Raw genomic sequence first — 6,249 nt, 5'->3', positions numbered from 1 at the left:
AGAATCTGCGAAGAAAAACAAACATGGTTATTGGCTCTTGAATCAACTATCCAAGATGAAAATCGCCTTCCACTAAACAAGATTCTAAAACAAGTAAATCAAATTTATCTTTATTTTTGTCTTTCAATTCAGCTAGGTACTTAGGCCAATTTCTTTTCCAATGACCATCAACTCCACAATGAAAGCATGCTCCTTTTGGTGCCTTCTTTTTGGAGTTTTTTGCAGAATTATTCTTCTTGCAAGACTTGTTGGTCTTCTCTGGTTGTTTGTCCTTTTTCTTGTCCTTTCCTTGGCCACCCTTCCTTTTGTTCGAATTACCATTTGAAAAGGAAGGCTTGGTTTCAGCAACATTTTCCTCCTCAACCTTAGTGGAACTTTTGTTTAGAGATTCAAAAGTTTGCAACTCATTCAGCAGTTGGGTCATATTGTACTCCAACTTGTTCATAACATAGTTGGCGGTGAATGCCGCAAATGTTGGTGTGAGAGATTCAAGTATCACACTTACTTGAGTTCTCTCATCAATGGTCGCACTGTGGAGTTCTACATCGTGCAATATGTTGATCATGTCTAGGATATGTTCTCTAACAGAAATATTTCTCTTCATTTTCATATTCATGAAGCTTCTAGTAGCCTCATGTTTGCATTTATCAGATTGTTGGCCAAACATGCCTTGTAGAGATTCCCAAATCTCATAGGTTTTTTAACAGTTTCAAACTTATTTTTGAGCACATCGCTCATACTAGCAAGCATATAACATTTGGTCTTATTGTTAGATAAGATCCAATTGTCATACTTCTCTCTAGTAGTTTTGGCAGCAGTGAGAGCATGAATCTTAGGACATTCCTCATTAAGGAAAAACATGTGGTTTTCACATATCAAAACAATGTCCATGTTTGATTTCAATTTCATGTAGTTATCACCAATCAATTTATCATTAGCAAGTAAAACAGTTACAGGGTTTGAATTGGACATATTGCTGAAAATTAAATAAATAAAATATAATGAATTAATGCACATAATAAATATCAATTTATATTTGGAATAGTGAATATGATGCATGAATGCAACACATAAAAGAACACACAAAAAATTAGTTACTAGTCCATGATAGATTAATTTGAAAATTAATGGACCGTCTTAGGGTAGGTCAGACTAATCACAAATTAACCTTGAGACAAGATCTCAACTCCATAAGTGAAAACTTAAAATCTCATTTTTCTCTTTTGACTTATGAATTACCGTTAGTTTGGTCAAGATGCACTAGTCACGCTCGAAAGCCTAGATACACCTTCGGAGTGTAACCCATTATTTTTCAATCAATGACTTAACTCAAGAGTGTGCCTTAGGGTCAGTCAAACTTAAAATACATCATTAATCTTATTCTCATATAAGAAGTCAACCTTGAGAAAAAATAAACATATTCGGAAGTCTTTCCTTAGGGAGGCCACAAACCGAGGTGACACGAGGCCCTTCCTATGCGTCTTGGTGTTCAAACAATAATGGAGACCATGTGACTTATTGTCATAATTCCCTCTCCCACTCACTATTTAAAAAATTGTGTTCTCTCAAAATCAATATTTTCCAATTAAGTTGTAAAACTAATTAAATTAATTTTACCAAATGATTTTCTAATAAATACTAATCTAATTTTGCAAAATAAATAATTGTGCCCTAGATTTTAGTTTGCCTTTTTAAATAGAATATCATTTTATTAAATAAGAAAATAAACAAATTTAAATTCTTTTAACCATCTTAACTAATTAAGACTAAATTAATTATAAGAGTTACTCCATCCATTTTATTTAGGAATGACACCTCCATTAGTTGTAGGAATAGTCATTACAATAGAATAGATGCGCCCATGCATTTAAGTAACCAAACAAAGGGACTTTTTTTTTTCTTTCCATTCCATCCAAACAAAACACCACCTTAGGGTAGACACTAAAAATTTAAGGGAAGTACGTAATCTTTCTAACATGAAAATAATAATCTATGATACAAAAATGTGTAAGGCTTGCCCATTACTGATGGGGATAATGAATTGTATACCTTCCACTAGTCTAAACTATGTATAATATAAGCACATAGAGCCAACAACAAGAGGTAATAAACTGCACTAAACCAAAGCAGCATCATTTTTACCTGCATAGGCTGCATTAAATATTTTAACTTACTTGAGGATAAAGATCACATGTTCTCCATCTGCGACCTGAGTAGTGGAATACAAGAATTAGTTCTAAAAAATGCTAAGTCAAATCAAACAAAAAGTTGATTTATTATTTTCATACAAAATAAATATACAAAGAACATGAGACTAGGCTCAGTTTCAGATAGAATTTTGAGCAAGTAGGATGATCAAACCTCTGTATTCCCAACACTTTTGATATTCACAATTTGAACTTCATTATGCTTCGCCCAAATTATTTTCCCCCCATTGTCCATGCTGGCAACTGGTTCTTCTCGACCAATTTTAACCATGATGGCTCCCTCATCGTATCTAATTACAATCCTACCAAAGTAGAGAAACAAAAAGAGCACAGTTAAGAAGTCATAAATCAACTAAAGAAATAGGGATTAAAAAAAATCAACTAAAGAAAGAGTGATTAAAAAAATCAACAAAAGAAAGAGAGATATAATCAGCATTCAGTTTCAACATGATAACACATCAGATGATAAAGTTTATTTTAGCTTCCTTCACATGTTGGATTGTGAAATATATGGTAAAGTGTATCCCATGACACTACAAAATAAAAGGCTCACATTAAACAGCTTCATATAGAAGCTAGTCTGAATCAACCAACACAAGAAATGATGTTAGCAGAAGAATTGCACCTCAAGAAGATATAATAAATAAATAATTTAATTAGAGAGATTCACATTTTACCAAAATTTCAAGAAGAAAGAAGAGGGGGCTCGGACCCCTCTGCAAGACCGAGCCACCCAGCCCTTCTGCTAGACCGAGCCACCCAGCCCCTCGGACCCCTCTGCAAGACTGAGCCACCCACCCCCTCCGTGAGACCGAGCCACCCACGACCCTGAGCCCATCGTTTTCACAAGACCCACGAGCCCCTGTCATTTGCGCCGTTTGCCGATGATAGGGAAGGTTGGGCTCCATAAAGACAGGTGAGAGATAAAGAGGGAAGGAGAGAGGTTTGGTGGGAGAAAGAGATCCGAGAGAGAGGAGATGTGCCTCCTATATCGCCGGAAATGGGTCAAAGGGAAATGGGTATACCAGGAAAAATGAGACCAGGAGGAGAAAGATTGAAGAAAATGAGATTGGAAATGGGTAGAGGGGAAATGGGTACACGGGAAAGGGAGTTACTGTACACGGGAAAGATGGCGCTTTTTTATTTTAGTTGCCGCCGAAATTTTGATAATATACCATAACTCTTTTTAAATAGTATTATAATGGTGTGTTATGGTAATGGGTGTTTGGTGTAGTGTAAAAACATATAATCCATCCTAAGCGTGTTTCTAAAAAAAATTGCATGCTTAATATGTACTATGTGGGTAATATGTATGGCATGTTATTATCCATGATAAAGTATTAGATAATTTAATCATGTTCAAGCAAATAAATAAACGCGGGTTGGGTATTTTGGGTATTTCTAGAAAATTACAACACTTGCAAAAAAATACACAAAAATAATTAAACTAACTAAGGCCTAATAAAGAGCAACTCCTTTGATCTTGGACCTTCTCTTTTAGTCTTTGGGCCATTGCCATTTTAATTAATCATTATTAGTTAAATAACCTTTTAAGTATTTTAAAAAAAAATTTAAATAATTAAACTTTGGGTTTTAATAACCAACAAGTTATTGAGGCCCAATTGGAATTTAGACTCACCACAATTAACTCAAAATTATAATTAAAACACTTTTAATTATATTGGGCTTATACATACCCAATTGGATAATCACACATCCATTGTGGTTTGCATGACTCAAACCATAATGGGTGTATCAATGATGGTCGAGGACTGTGTTCGTGTAAGCACGAGATCGAACCCAAAGGAGTTGTCTAAAATCGAAAAGAAAACTATTTTAAACCAAAATTAATAAATTCTAACCTAGTTCCAAAGATTGATGGGATTTTTGAAATAATGAGAATAAAATAAAATACAATAATATAGAAATTAAAGATAATATATATTACTAAAGTAATAATTGTAAATAAGATGGTAAAATAAGATTATTAAGGATTAGAATCCACAAAATATAAATTCAATAATATTTATAAGTACATTGATTTCCAAGTTTTAGTGATAGTTAAAATAAATAAAACTATAATTTTCTAAATAGATTTATAATTTTAAGCACAAATTATTTCTAAAAATATAGGATTTTTCTTCACTTTTCAAAATTATAATTTCAAAGCATTTAGTGTAGATCAATCTAATGAAATAACAAATAAATCAATGAACATTATTTATAAAGCAAAACATAATATTTTTGTTCTAAGCATGGATGTGTACAATTTAATGACACATCTTACACAAAGAATATTATGTATTTGCACTAATGAAGAACAAAGTTTAAATATGTGCTAACAATCCAAAATACATGATATTTAAGATGAAAGAAGATATTTGAAGAAGAAAATTCCATAAACTTTATTGCACAAAATGGGAAATCAACATACAAAATAAATACTATCTAGTTACATAATGTTTCATCATCACCTTAATAATCTTAAAAAGATTAGAAACACATAACTAGAATAGCAAATACAAACTAAAAATTACAAACATAAATAGGAAAATTTGGAGGGTTATTATAACATAAATAGTTATAATAACTATAACTATAACTCTACAAAAATATATAAAATTAAAATAAGACTAATAAATTCAAAATTACTTAAAAACTTAATAAATCAATTAAAAACTCAAGAATTAAGCAACAATTAGCACATAAAAAGTGGTAAAATAACTCTATTTTGTAGAGTTATCACACCCCCAAACTTAATATTTTGCTAGTCCTCGAGCAAAAGAAAAATTAGAAACACACATTTTTTTTAATTGGTGATATCTAATGATTTAGTCAAAAATTATATAATGGAAATAGTACAAAGAAAATCACAAATAAAAGTAAAGCTTATGTAATTAATTTGAAAAGTTAAAATTGTTTTCAAAATAGATATTTAACATATAAACACAAAAACATCAAATCATCATGTGAACATTTAAACAAGCTTATGCAAACAAAAATAAATTAAATCTCAAGAGATAATCAAGCAAATTCTAATATTTTTCATTTTTTTTTTTAGAGATTTAAAGAATTTAATGTTTAAATAAACTTTATCAAAATATCACAATAATTCAAATGGAATAGAAAAGTGTCATATTAATGAAAATTTTATATTTAAACAAAACTAACTTAAAAATTAAAAGTAAAGCTTAATAATTATTTATATTTTTCTAAGAACTAAAAACAATTTCAATCATAATTCTTATCATTTAAATAAAATGAAAATCACCAATATTTTTTTCAAACAAAACAAAGAAAATAATTTTTTTTTTTTTGAATTTTACAACAAATGAAAAACATGCATAAACACAAAGAAAACACACATAAACACTAAGAAAAACACATACACACTACCCCCAAACTTAAATGAAACATTGTCCTCAATGTTTAATAAAATGGAAAAAATTAAGAATTACTCCCTTTGAAGTATGCTTCCTTGATTTGGCTCTTTGTTTTCTTCTCTTCTTTTCTTTTTGGGCAAGAAGTTTCCTTCAAGCTTTTTGACAAACATGAAACAAAAACACACAACAAAAAGTGAAATATAAAATGAAACATTAAAGTATGGGTTGCCTCCCACAAAGCGCTTTAGTTTATAGTCTTTAGCTCGACTATAATTTTTTTTTTCTTTCAACCTACACCCAATCGATGGTGTAGAATTTTATTTGTAGGGTGAGTTATGACTTTGATGCAAATGCCATAAATAATAATTGATAACATCACACCTACAAGAAAGTTAGAAATATGCAATTTTAATGGAATATCAATCAAATACGAAAATTGCATATCTATATTAGACTCATTTTCATTTTGAGTAAATATACAAATTTGATCAATTATGGGCTCTTGAAATATAATTATGTCTTTTTCATTTTCCTTATGAGCCTCGAAAATTATTTCATCCAACTCTTTGGTTTTATTAGGGGGTTGGATGCATATTACAAGTTCTTCAACAACTTCATTATCCTTTTCATTTTCAATTTGACTATTTGGATTGGGAATG

The sequence above is a fragment of the Humulus lupulus genome, chromosome 3 (genome assembly GCF_963169125.1).
Source record: "Humulus lupulus chromosome 3, drHumLupu1.1, whole genome shotgun sequence".
Lineage (NCBI taxonomy): Eukaryota > Viridiplantae > Streptophyta > Magnoliopsida > Rosales > Cannabaceae > Humulus > Humulus lupulus.
Note: the sequence above shows the minus strand (reverse complement) of the source record.